Source organism: Myotis lucifugus, unplaced genomic scaffold (genome assembly GCF_000147115.1).
Source record: "Myotis lucifugus unplaced genomic scaffold, Myoluc2.0 scaffold_263, whole genome shotgun sequence".
In the NCBI taxonomy this organism is placed as follows: domain Eukaryota; kingdom Metazoa; phylum Chordata; class Mammalia; order Chiroptera; family Vespertilionidae; genus Myotis; species Myotis lucifugus.
Genome location: NW_005871311.1, coordinates 1679480 through 1694201, shown reverse-complemented (window position 1 = coordinate 1694201; position 14722 = coordinate 1679480).

The window sequence follows — 14722 nt, the reverse complement described above, 5'->3', positions numbered from 1 at the left end:
CTCAGTTTCTGCTGTCTGTAGTCTAAATTCCTTGGTCCTCATTAAGCATCTATATCCCTGTCAGTCTATGAAGAGGCAAGAGTTCATCTATGTGGGAGATGTTAATTGCTTCGTCTTGAGAATGAGGGGAGGGAAGAAATCATATCTCATGTGTCCTGACAGTCCTACAATTAGAATAAATTGAATGCTAGAGATATCAATCACATCCCTGATATCATAATTCTGTTTAGGCTTCTTTTTATCTTTTTATATACTCTAAACTCCAGGCAATCTGAACTAGTACCTGCTTTCTTAAGCCAGTGGTTCTCAAACTTAATGTGCATGAGAATCACCTGGAAGGTTTGTTAAACCAGATTACTGGGGGCTCACCAGTAATGGGTTGTCGTTCAGTAGATTTGGATGGAACCTAAGAATTTGTGTTTCTAACAAGTTCCCAGATGACATGGGCACTGCTGGTCTAGTGGATCCCACTCTCAGGACCACTATTCTGAGCATAGCTTGATCCCTTTCACCTGTGACTGATGGTCCTCCTCTGACACATCTTCGAACTGCATTGCCACAATTTCAAACCAAGTTATCCACTAAAACTCGTTACATTCTGTCTTCACTCATTCACTCATTTACTTATAGATTGATTAATTGAAGTCCTACTATGTGTCAGGCAACGAATTTGCTCTCTGGCCACAGGAAGATGAGCCATCCTCAATCTTTCCAACTAGATCAGAATCTTTTTCCTCCTAGCATGACTACTGACCTTCCCTCTGTTGTGACTCGGATGGTTATCCTTACACCAGCATCATTGGTTTCACTTGGAATGTGACAGAAATGTAATCTCAGACCTACTATACCCAAATCTACATTTTATGAAGATCCTCGTTGATTCTTATGAAAACTCTACCTTGAGAAGAATTGCATTACTATACTGTGAACTCCTTTACATAAACATTCAGGTATTATTCAGCTGTGAATGTCCTAAAATGCCTAGCAAAGGGCCTCACCCTGGGATCGAAGGAAAAGGAGAAGAAGCAGGTAAAAAAAATCACTGCTGTGATTTGTCAAGATTTACTTAGTGCCTTTCACAAGCTCATTTAATCTTTACAACAGAAAGCAACTAATGATTCCTTGTTGTATCAAATCAGATGTACTTTGCTTGAGTTTATTCTGGAATAAAGGCAAACTGCAAGCATGCCATAAGCATTCTAGAGGAAGTAGAAGATATCTAAAATTCTTCTATAAAGACATTGCTTTTACAATCATATCTTGTTCTCTTAAGAAGCATAGTAATTATTATTGACAATGATCACCACTTATTGAGCAGTGTGTTGATCACAGAGTTAGGTGTTTTCTTTGATGAGTTTTGTCATGATGAGTAACTAAAAAAAATGTTATTATTTTCCCACTTGTTTAATCATGCAAGTAAAATGACAGGCTCAAGCTCATGCAGCTTTGCATGGAAAAACTAAATAATCAAATGCCCAAGATCTGAATACAGCAACGAAAATTCATTTTTGTGCCTAATCAATATTTAGTGGTAAGTGACCTCTGGAAAGCCATTTAATTGTCACTATTTTATGAGAATAACTTTTATCCAAAGCTCTGGTTGTAGACTTCCTTCCCAAAATACTATACTAATTTTCCTAAGAACAAGCTTCACGAGAAATATATAAGTCAAAGTTGTGTCTTGAGTATCACCTAGCTCAATGGTAAGCAGTTCTTAATGGGGATGGGAGGATGGTATTTGCCTCCTGGAGACATAAGGCGATTTCTAGAGATATTTTTGGTTGTCACAACTAAAGATGGGAGTTCTACTGGCATCGAGTAGACAAACCAGGGATGTTGTTAAACATTCTACAGTGCACAAGATAGCCCAGCCACACAATCATCTGGTCCTGAATGTCAAGAGTTCTGAGGTGGAAAACTGTGGTTTCTGCATTACACAGAATAGACATAAAGACAATACTCATTGGATAAAATGATTTGAGTGCTTCTGAAGGAACATGACATATGAATTAAGACTCTATTGTGAGAGTTTAAATGAGTTGATCAAAAACACCGATAAGTCCTGGAGTCATAACGTGCATCTACTTTCTAGTTTAATGGCTTATGCCTTATCCAGGATGCAACACACCAACACACACTTCGGACTGACAGCGATGTGCTCTTCCGTATGCAGTGCTGTGAGTAAGCAGGTGAGCTGTGGAGTCAGATGGCTTGAGTCTCCGTCTTTTTTTAAAAAAATATATTTTAATGATTTTTTACAGAGAGGAAGGGAGAGGGATAGAAAGTTAGAAACATCAATAAGAGAGAAACATTGATCAGCTGCCTCCTGCAACACCCCTCCCCCCCTCCACAACCAAGTTACATGCCATTGACCGGAATCAAACCTGGGACCTCTCAATCCACAGACTGATGCTCTATCCACTGAGCCAAACCGGTTAGGGCAAGTTTCAGTCTTGATTCCACTGCTTACTAATTTTATGACTCATTATCTATCTTCTCCCTTTCCTCCTCCTCCTCTTCTATATTTTTGCCTCAGGATTATGATCTGTTAAATGGGAATGATAGTGTTCAGTGCTCAGAACCTCATTAAAACTCAGAACATAGTTTCTGGCTCATAAAAAGAATGAATGCTTTGTGAGCATACACTTAAGGTCATTTAAGATCCAGTGTGTTGAATGCTTCTTGTGCCTGACTCATCCTATCAGTGAACTTTTTCATTCCAGCCTTGGCTATGGCCACTAGCATGCACCAACCTAAAAGTGCAAAAAAATTACATAAACCTTGGAGGACATTTGAGTAATAGAGAGTAGGAGCCATTAGGTAAAACTCCTGTACAGTATTCTGTCTCGGGCTGACAATTCGGAGGCCTATCTGCTCTGTTTCTCAGAGCTTACCCTTCAAAGCCGAGCCTTTGTTGCAAACCATGTAGACGAGGGGTCCTCAAACTACGGCCCGCGGGCCACATGCAAATACAAATATTGTATTTGTTCCCGTTTTGTTTTTTTTACTTCAAAATAAGATATGTGCAGTGTGCATAGGAATTTGTTCATAGTTTTTATTTAAACTATAGTCCGGCCCTCCAACGGTGTGAGGGACAGTGAACTGGCCCCCTGTTTAAAAAGTTTGAGGACCCCTGGTGTAGACCAACTTATAACACATCTTTGCACTAGATTTTCTTCCTTCATTTTCAGCTCATTCTTTTCCTTCAATGTTATTCCTTGGAATCACTTCTCAAATAATAATCTACAATAAAAAAGCCCTCACTCAAGAATGCTTTATTGGCGGAGTGGGGGAGGCTAAGAAATCAAGGCTTCACCTTTTTCTTTTCACTGTGTTAAAATTCTGACCTGATGATTTAGCTTATTGGATGTCTTAACCAGCCAAATAACAGAAAAATGCTGTAACATGGCTGATGGCAATGGTATTTGCCCTCATGCTTGTAATAGGCTTTATTTTCCTAAAAAAGAAATTGGAGAAACTCTAGATATGAATATTGGCAAATATATATTATGTATCACACACAACTGTGAAAACATGCATGTTTCCCTGTTTAGTACATGGAATATATTCATTTTTAGAGATAAAAGAAGAAACTGTATACAAAAATATCATGTATATGCAAACAATAAGCAAGTGGTAAAATCCAAATTTCCCATGCTGCAGTCTCTTCTGTGTGATTGCGTGAGTATTTTTGTGTATTTTTCTCCTTGCTATGCTGACTAGAGAGCATTATCTGTCTGTATGCTGAAAGTTTGGAACTAACAATACAAGTTTCTGCTTAGGTAAATTGAAAAGCAGCATCATTAAATCATGAAAAATCCCATATTTAGTTTATGTTTACTCACTTCCAGGAAGTTCTGAAGGCCACTGGGAATCAACATCTGTTCACATTCAGTCATTCATTCAATCATTCATTCAGAAAACGGTAAGGCCAGACCACCAATCCCGTGTCTGGCAAGAAAGCACCTAGCCGATGTCAAATGAGCGAGATGCATCTCACCTCATGTTTAGAATAGTGGACTGTAGAGATAAGAAGAATGGGTTTGTATCCCAGATATAGGATGTTGATGAAAGAATAAAAAAACAGTAAAACCCAACAAAATCCAGACCTAGTAGTTCATATAAGGTTTTGTAAATGTGATTTAAAATATTTTGGGGAAATTATTTATTATAAAAATATATTTCAGAAATCATAATAAAAATCAAAGAGCTTGGCTTGATTTAAAAACACAAAAGAAAAATACCAAAGAAGTACTCATCTTGCTCTTCACTGGTCATTAATACATATTTGGAAATTGAAAATCAGCTGTGTTTAAGCCTAAGATTTTTTTTAAAATATATTTTATTGATTTTTTACAGAGAGGAAGGGAGAGAGATAGAGAGTTAGAAATATCGATGAGAGAGAAACATCGATCAGCTGCCTCCTGCACATCTCCCACCGGGGATGTGCCCGCAACCCAGGTACATGCCCTTGACCGGAATCGAACCTGGGACCTTTCAGTCCGCAGGCCAATGCTCTATCCACTGAGCCAAACCGGTTTCGGCAAGCCTAAGATTTTTAAAAGAATGCTGAATTTTTGCAAAATTGAAGAAAGGAAATTTTAAAATAAAGTTAGAGAGTTAGTGTCTGAATTTGAGGAAATTTTAGTTATCTGGCCTGTTTGTCCTGCTTCTTTTGTCAGCATAAGAGACGTCTAAATCTGTAGAGAATTTTTCTGAGAGTTTTTTGAGCCAAATTGATGACATAGGCCAGGGAGCAAGATCTCAAGTGCTTTAGAGAACAACAGTTTTGCAGCTTCTTTTATGCATTTAAAAGTAAGGAGAGAAGTACATGGAAGATTGGAGAAAACAAAGCAGAGATTGGATTATAGGACAGGTAACAAGATTATGTGTTCTCTTGAGGGTTAATCCCCATTCAAGGGGCATGTCAAAGGCCTGTTAACCTAGATGCACAAGGACAATGGACAGGGCTGATTTAAAACCTTTCACTAAAGAAGTTATAGGCCTGGGGCCATGACCTGCCCAGTTAAGAATTCATAATCAGATCACCCTGTGAGGTCAGAAAACAAGAGTAACAGAGTGACTTTCTCAAGGTCAACAATAGCTAGATGGGGACTAGGACTCAGGTCTGCAGAATCCCACTTAATGTCCTTTCTGTTACACCAGACACTGATAGGCTCCGACGCATCACCCTCTGCTGCTCCATCACCCCCACTCCCTCCTCACCCTTTCACCCGCCCATCAAGTCTTCCCCAGGATGACTCATTCTGCCTTGACCACCCTATGCAACACTAGCTTCAAGCCCAAGCGGAGACCGCTTACTGGAAATTGCAGGACTGCACATTTCCAAGATGCCTGGGGGATGTTTGGTTATTGATGCTCCGAGGGGCATGAGCTGTATTCTTTGGAAACAGACTGATGATGACAACAAGCTTTTACTGGAGTGGCATTTCCTTCCCTGAGGGCTTAAGTGCAGGAGGTATGTGAAATATGAAAGGATTACTTATTTGTTTTGTTTATTACTTATTTAGTCTTTTTTTTACAACCCCCAACCAGTGCCTCCTCCCATCAAACTCTGACCTACACATTCAATTAGAGAGATTTACTGGAAGTTTGCTCTTTTTTTTGGAGCTTCACCTGCAGGGTGAGTAAGAATATGTGTTGGCCAGAAATCAAAGACAGAGCAAACATCCTCTGCTCAAATTACTTTGAGTCCATATTTCTATTAAATTTCCAGTAAAGCATGCTTAATAAATCACAGCATTTGAAATTAATTGTTTCAATGAGGCATTTAATTTTGCACAATCCATTGCTCTGAGTGTATATTAGCTAAATATTTATGAGTTGATTATTTCCAAAGCAGTCAGATTTGTTAAGGATGGAAGATAACTATCTTCCCGTATGATTTGCCCAAGAATTTTTTTTCTAAGTGATTACTAAAATGTCAAAGTTGTAAAGAACGTTTGTATATTTTAGACAAAATGAAGTAGAATGTGTGAGATTTTTAATTAATATCCCTGGATGTTTCATAAAGTGTGACAGTTGAAAGCTAACTCCTACATCTCCATCCATCAAGTTCCAGGAACTCAACTCAAAGTGCTCAAATGCAAGCAAACTATTGATTGTAGGGGCACAATCAAACCACCCAAACCCAAAGCAGCAAATCCACTCAAAACCCTGAATAAGCAACCCGATGTATTTACCATAAAGTATTTTTTAAAAAAAGAAGCAAAGGGTATGGCTATGCCCAAATGTATCATTTCCCAGGCAATGACTATCGGTGGACATATCATGGAAAACATAAGGTAGAGTTAAAGACTGATCAATCTGGTATAATCTTTTGCTGATCGCTGTTTCAGGAGAGCATAGAGATCATAAGCTTTTTCTCATCCCTTCCCCTTTCATTGAAAATTCTTCAGCAATAATAAAAGTGCCCAGGTTGCAGGCTCAATCCCCAGTGCGGGGCATGCAGGAGGCAGCCAAGCAAGGATTCTCTCTCATCACTGATGTTTCTATCTCTCTCTCCCTCTTTCTTCCTCTCTGAAATGAATAAAAACATTTTTGAAAAAGACATATCTGTCTTTCATAATGGCAACATTTGTAAGATCCAGAACTTTCATGACCTAAGTGAGTCACATGTCCTCATCTAAACCTCATTCTTAAAATCAGAGGAAAAGCTGTGATGACACCTCACTTGCTTAGCTTTCACTGGAATTAAATGAGGCAACCCGCAGAAACCATTCATGAAGTGCAACGTCAAAATGAGCGTGAAATAAATGTCAGTCCCCTTCTCCTCATTGCTTACAAGCAACACGTTGTGGAATTTATTGCTACAGAGCCATTCAAGTGTGTCCCCACGAAGGTAACTGGAAAACACCTGTTTTTCTTACTCAAATGTATCATGGGCCTTTTACATCCCAGGTTAAACTCACATTCAAGAGCTCATGTTTGGTTAAGGTCTTGATAATTTCTGGTAAGGAAACTACTGGGTTATCTGAGATGTTGTTGAACCAATATGCCACCACGGAATTTTTGAAATTTATGTTTTGTTAATCCTTGCCCGTAGGATATTTTTCCATTGATCTTTTAGGGAGAGTGGAAAAGAGAGGGAAAGACAGAGAGAAACACATCGATTGGCTGCCTCCTGCACATGCCCCAACCAGGGCCTGGGGCTGGGGAGGAGCCTTTCAATCGCTGTACGTGCCCTTGACCATGATCAAACCTGGGACCCTTTGGTCCACAGGCCGACGCTCTATCCACTGAGCCAAACCAGCTAGGGCACCACTACGGATTTTAAGGAGAGTAGCTGTAAAGGCAATTCCAGATGCTAATGTCTTCAGTGTTTAACAATATAAAATATGAAATTACAGGCATTTAATAAAGTTAGGTTTCTGGACAGAAATGCTAGGGTAGATATCCCCAGCGAAATCTTTTGAATCACCAGTCAGAGAAAAATTATTTAAATGTCCTTGTTCGATACAGAGGCAACTTTGGCCTCACAGGATCACCACACTGTTAGGAAAGGCTGGCAGTTGTTTATCTCATAAACACACAGAACTCACCCTGCCTTTCATCTTCCCACACTTGGGCTGTCAACAGCAGACATTTATTATCGGCAGAAAGAAAGAGATTACCTTAAGCATTGCTTTTACTATGATTAATGTGAGGCATAATCATCGAAGGGTACAGTTTCACAAAGGAAACAAATGTCGGTCTTTATGGATTATTGAAAATCATAATGTTTCATCTTCTGTAGGAAAATGAAATGATCAAATACCAGTTTGCAGTACTCAAAGGAAATCTAGATACCATTTAGATAGAGTCAGTATTCATCCATAAAGTGGGGCAAGCACTGTACGGTATTCATGCATGCATTAATGCCGTTGAACAAGATGCATTGTGCTGTGGAGGACAGAGTTGGAAGCAGAGTCAAGCAAATTTGCTTCGAGCTCTTGATATATCAATAGGCATGAAATTTCATGACGATTTTTGAAAAGCTTTATATTTATAAAGCATTTATACACCCATTATTTCATTTGACCTTCTTAAGATTCGCTCAGATAAAAGTGAGTGCTTTTCTTTGCTATATGTTCATTTTATCATCAAGTCCTGACTGCTATCTCTGTCTTCAAAACATATCCTGATGGGTGTCCAGCCCCTTTGTGTTCACTTTAATGCCACCTTAGTCAAAGCTCCATCGTGGCTCACCTGGAACACCACAATAGTCTCCTAACAGGTCTCTTTCAATCTGAATCAATGAAATCTATTCTCCACATAAAATGCCAGAGTACTCCTTCTAGAATATGCCTTATGCCACGTCTTTCCCCGCAGTTATTATTTAAACTAGTTAGTGGCTTCATATTGAACTTAGAGTAAAATCTGTAACCCCAATTAAGGTCTATTAATTGATCCGATCTGAAGTCCATGGGCACAGGCTAGTTTGCAGCTCTTGACCCAATGAATGCTCTTTGTTCCATTCCTAGGCCTTCGAGTGCACCTTGAGAAATCCACTGACAGTCTTTTCTAGGCCTTTTATATATTCCCTAGGCTTCCTTAGGGTTCTTCCTGCTTCTACCTACCATCCAGTTCCCGAACCACACGTTGTAAGTTTTGTTATGGTGGCATCCTGCTGCCAGGTACCCAAATATGTACCTGTTACCTACTGTTGTGTAATGAATTACCATGAGGCATGGTGGTTTAAAATAGAAACAGTGATTATTTTGCTCACGAATCTCTAATTGGGACCAGAGTTAGCAGAGATAGTTTATCTCTCCTCTATTAGACATCAGCCAGCTACATGGCTGGCGGGTTGGGGGGCTGGGGGAGGACCATCAGAAGCCTTTCTCACCCACGTATGTGCTGCTGGTCCAGAAAGACACACATGACTGAAACTGGAATAGTTGGGATTCCCTGTGTGCTTTCTTCTTTCTCTAAGAAAAATCTTTAAATGATCTCTCCAGCACTATCATTTCAGTATAGCTGGAGTTCTTGCTTGGTGCTTCAGGAACTCCAAAGTGTATAATTTCAGCCTCAGTCTTTGAGCTGAGACAATGTCTTGTTATTTTTAGCATGTAAATTTTAGGATAATTTTCTATGTAGTGATAAATAAACAGACATGTGGTAATAAATACATCTCATTCTTTTCATAAGATATGTGTTAAGAGAGCAATAGAGGCTCAAAAAATTGTTTGAAAACCATTGTAATTGGTACAGGTAGGTGGCTTGTTTGGATGGTCTTTTACCTACATTTCTACCCCAGCTCTTCATCCACAGGCATGCATTTTCCCCCCTACAGGTTTATTAAAATATAATTGACGTACTATAAGTTTCACATCTTCAAACTGTATCATTGTTGAATATGTCCATGAAACCATCACCATAATAGATAATGAATAAATCGGCCATCCTCCAAAATTCCTCATTGTAAACCATGCTCCTCCCCTTCTTGCCCTACCCTATACATAGACCATTAACATGCTGTCTCTTTATATTAACTTGCATTTTTAGAGTTTTATATAAGTGAAATCATACAGTAAATATTACTCTTTGTTGGTCTTCTTTCATTTAACGCTATTATTTTTAAATCCATTGATATTGTTGTGTGTATCAATAGTTTAATTTTATTGCTGAGTAGCATTTCCTTGAGAGCATATAGCACAATTTCTTCATCTACTCATCTATTGATGGAAATGTATGTTGCTTCAAGTTTGGGGCTATTACAAATAGAACTGCTCCAAACGTTTGTATAATACAAAGTCTTTATGTGAACATATACTTTTGTTAGTCTTGGGTAAATACCTAGGTTTAAAGCAGCTAAGTCATATAAGTAGATAAATGTTTAACAATTTGAGAAACTGCCAAAATGTTTTCCAAAAGAATTGTTCTATTTTACATTCCAACCAACTGTGTGTGAGAGTTTCCATTGTTCCCTATCCTCATCAACAGTCAGAATGGTCAGTTGTCTTAATTTCAGGCACTTCAGATAGTACATTGTGGTTTTACCTTGTGTTTCTGTAATTGCCCATTATTTTGTGCATTCATTGCATTTGCCTTCATATTTTGTTTTCATATCCATGTCCTTATAACTATTCAAATATTTTAACCATTTTTAATTGGGTTGTTTCCCTCATTGAATTATAAGTATTGTTTATACAGTCCAGATGCACAACTCTTTTATGAATAAATATCCTTCAAGTGTTCTATTTTTTCCTAGTCATTATATCAAAACCAGAGGAAAAGTAAAAGGTGCTAGCATTTCCTAAGGTCCCGTGCTCAAGCATTGCGCTCATCACTTTATATACTCTATCTCAATCCTTATCTCTGGCAAAAAATTCCAACCACCTGGATAGCATGTCAAAAATACCAATGCTCAGTACCCACTCAGTCAGAATCTCTAAAGATGGGGCATGAGCCTATGTCTTTTTTTTAAATTACTCAGGCATTTTTATGTACACTTCTGGTTGAGAAGGTTGAGGACTCCCTTACATATCAAAGTTGCTGGTAGGATGACTGAAATTAGTTTTTTTAAAAATTTCATTTCTCTTTTAGAGATGTGGAAACTGAAATTCAGAGAGGTGATGAAGAAATTGATAGAGGTGACCTAGGCAATTGAGGAGAGGCTAGGATTCAAGTTAACAACTATTTACAAATACTTTGCTTTTATTCCTTCCCATTGTGCTTCAAGTAAGATAAAAACCTTCACCGTGAAAGTGATGTAAGAAAACATGTCTAGCCCTAACCGGTTTGGCTCAGTGGGTAGAGCGTCGGCCTGCGGACTGAAGGGCCCCAGGTTCGATTCCAGTCAAGGGCATGTACCTTGGTTGCGGGCACATCCCCAGTGGGGGGTGTGCAGGAGGCAGCTGGTCGATGTTTCTCTCTCATTGATGTTTCTAACTTCTCTATCCCTCTCCCTTCCTCTCTGTGAAAAAATCAATAAAATATATTAAAAAGAAAAAGAAAAGAAAAGATGTCTAAGTTCGGTACTAAGGATACAGAGGATGTTCAGACACAGTGAAGAACAATGCCCCCATTTAGCACACAGTAGTTACTCGGTAAGCATTTGCTGAACACTAGATGAATGTGGGAAGTGAGAAGACCATGTCAGGCAGCCTCATCCACAGCTTATCCCTATTCTAATGACATCTTTCCCTTGACGATTTCCGGCCTGATGCCTTTCTTGAGCTTAACAAGAAAACAGGCCTCTCACTTCTCACTGTTGTCTCCTCTAATCTGCCCATCACTTGTTCAGTGTGTGGAATCCCCTTGACAGCTAGGGAAGTCCCATTGGTAGGAGGGGCTGCATAATTTGGTGGAGAGGAAATCTCATTGTATATTAGATGTAATTGACCATCTGCTTAAACTAGGTCAGTACACAGCCCCACTTACCAAGAATGGCCCCTCTTCGCTGTCCATTCAAATCTTGCCTGTATTTTCAGACCCAGTTCCAATCTCCCCGCCCCCTTTTTTTAAAGCCTTCTCTGACCCCTGCTAAGTCCTATTTTAATTATTGTCACTGCCACTCACATAGTAATCCGTCAGGAGCTGTCTGGTAGTATCTATTCTACCATTTTCTCCAGCAGTTATTTTAGGTTCTGCATTATTTTTTAACTATCAGAATGTTGATGTCTGACCCTTCCCTCAATCATTCCATGGACTCTATCCCTGTTGGGCGGCAAGGGCTGGGTGACACATTGACATGAGAGTACAAAGGCTGTACATGAAAAAGGGGCTCACGTTAACATAATATCCGGTCACGTTTCAGGAAACATTTTAGGGGAGAACTAAGGAACATTCCCCCATAAAACAGCTGATTTTAAATTTTTTTTCAAGGGATGTTTTGCTGGTTTGGCTTGACGAGTGCTGCTGAAGCATAAGCTATATCAATGTATCTAAGGAAAGGATGTGCCAACATGATGCGCAGAGTTCCAGAGGAGTAAGTTGTGGAGTCCAGGTTGCAGACCTGTCTCCATCGTGGAGATTTAAGGTACCATTCTGAGAGTCTGATGCAACCAACAGCCCTTGTCCTGATCCGGGCATACCAAGGAGGTTCCTGATAATGGTAGGACTTCTCTTGGAGTTGGTCAATAGGCAAGGAATGGTTATGCAGAACAATCATTTCAATGATCACACTACCTATCACCTATGCCTTCATACGACTTCTAAAACAATTCACCATCTTTTCCAAGGTAAGTCTCTGGCTTTACTCCTCACTCCCTCTGTCATCATTCCACAGTACCACAACGTCTCTTCTTGTTTCCTGAAGATGTTCTGCTGTTTCGGGATCTAAGCTGCTCTCTCAGCCTGAACATACCTCTACAATTTAGCTACATTTCTTTTTTCCTCTCTCTCTTTTTAAAAAGTTTTTAAAAAATTATTTTTAGAGAGAGGAAGGGAGCAGGAGAAAAAGGAAGGGAGAGGAACATCGATGAGAGAGAACCATAGATCACATACCTCCTGCATGCCTCCTTATGGGAAATGAACCTTCAGCCTAGGCATGTGCCCTGATTGGGAATCAAACCAGCGACCTCTCGGTGCAGGGGACAATACTCAATGCTCAACAAATTGAGTGACACCGGCTAGCTCAGCTATATTTCTTAATGGTGAGATTACACCAAATGTTCGCCTTGATTTTATCCTAAGCATTGATGTTCTGCTGAGCAGTAAAGGCAGTACGGACAGTGACAGGATGAGAATGGAATAGAAGGAGGGGCAGTTCCCTCGAGGCCTCTGTGCAAGACTCAGATTTTCCCCACTAAAAATGAAAAGTGATCGAAGGACGCTAGGCAAGGGAAGAATGCATGTTAGTTCTGTGACTTTCTGTAGGGAATGCTTGATGTGGATCAAGACTGATGATAAGAAGTTAGCTATAAATTTGTTGCCATAATTAGGTGAAAAGTCATGGTAGGCTGGGTGAGGAGAGAGGTAATAGAAATGAAGAGCTGGTATGGAGCCAAGATATAGTTACTAAGTGAACTCAGAGGGACTTAGTAATTGAGTACATTCAGAGCAGCCTGGTTGAAGCAGATGCTGTGCAGGACAAAAACAGACCCAGTCTCTGACCCTTATCTTGAAAGGGAGACAGTAGTACTATTTGAGTGTTTGTGGGTCTTCACCAAATACCAACTCAGATGACATTTCTTGAATCGGTTTCCTCAAAGTGTAATAATTGATGATCCATCTCTCTCCTTCTAGTTGGTACATGAACAAGAAACCTCACACCATGCATCGTGCCATCACTCTCACAGATCCTCATGTTAACATCCTTGAGGTTTTTCTAAGCATTGGTTAAATGCTTTAACTGTCTAAAGTAATTGGCTTCAAGAACTTGAACACATCAATATTAATGGAGAAATTAGGCACTGACGTTCCTTTACAGAAAGAAGAATGATAGAAATGAATCCAAGGGGTACAGTGTAATCGTGCTAACTAGAGAGAGAGTGATGGTCTGATCTCTGCGCTCACTCTCCTGTGATGCTGATTAATGCACGTGTGTGCTTCTGATTGACATGCAGACCCAGGCGGGTCCCAGAAAATGCAATTTATGGTAAAGAAAGACGAGGACCACATGCTTTAACGACTTTGGTTTCTTCTTGATCTAAGGACCATCAGGGTCTCTCTCCAGGACTCAGTGATGGGGGAGATCAGAGCCTACAAAATGCCCAGAGATCCTTACAAGCACATTGTTTATCACTCTAAGATGTGAATATCCTAGGTCAACCATCAGACTCCAAGCACAGGATTTTGAAGGAAATTGTGCTTAAGAAAGAACGTAATCTCAGAGGTAGAAAACGTTCAGGCATTATTTGGCATATTTCACTCCTTGCCCAATAAGGCATGTGGGTGACCAATAGTTATCAATACAAAGAGTTCTTGATCACATCTTCCAGTTCCCCAGTAAGTCTCCCAAACCTAAAGCCTGCCAGCGCATATTTCAAATAAGATATTAATTAATATGGGAGTGATTTTAGACTGTAGCGGTCATCTTTTTCTACCTCAGCCTTCACTTTAGACATTATTATCCCTTCCTGATTTCTTTACATAGGAGTTTAAATAAGAAAACTGAAAATCAGAATATCCCAGAGACAGCTGGGTACATTGGAAGGCAATTAGGCTTCTTGCATCCCTTGATTCTGATTGGCCAGCCTCTGGCTAATTGCCTTAGCGTCTCCTTTTATATACACACAGAGGATTGGAGAGGTTCACATCTTCCCAATCAGAAGTGCTGCATGGATCACCGACTTTAAAAGGGAAGTCAGGTGCTCAACCTCTCTTTCTGCTCTGTCAGGTGAAGAGAAACCTTTCCATTCAGTCCTGAGTTATCTGGACACTCTCCTCTGCAGCATGTTAATTGACTGTTTCAAAGGACACTGATTTAGAATAAAAATAAGAATAAATGTTCTAGCTGCTGACCAGCCACACATTATCACCTCAAGCTTAACTTAATTAGACTGCCTCACTACTCAGAAGTTTTGACCTTCCGAGAGAACACTGTTACTGTCTTCAGTCAACCATATATATTTTGGACTGAATATTATATATATCAAGAAAGAAAGGTAAATTGCTCATACACAGCATGTGGCCTGTGAATACTCTTGACCCAATCATTGCTTATTTTGTACAATGAAAGGGTAGGGTAGATGATAGCAATCTTCATAATCATATGTTAATATTAATAGAAGTTTTTCAGATTCTTAAAAATTTGCATAGTAATTTCACAAACGTT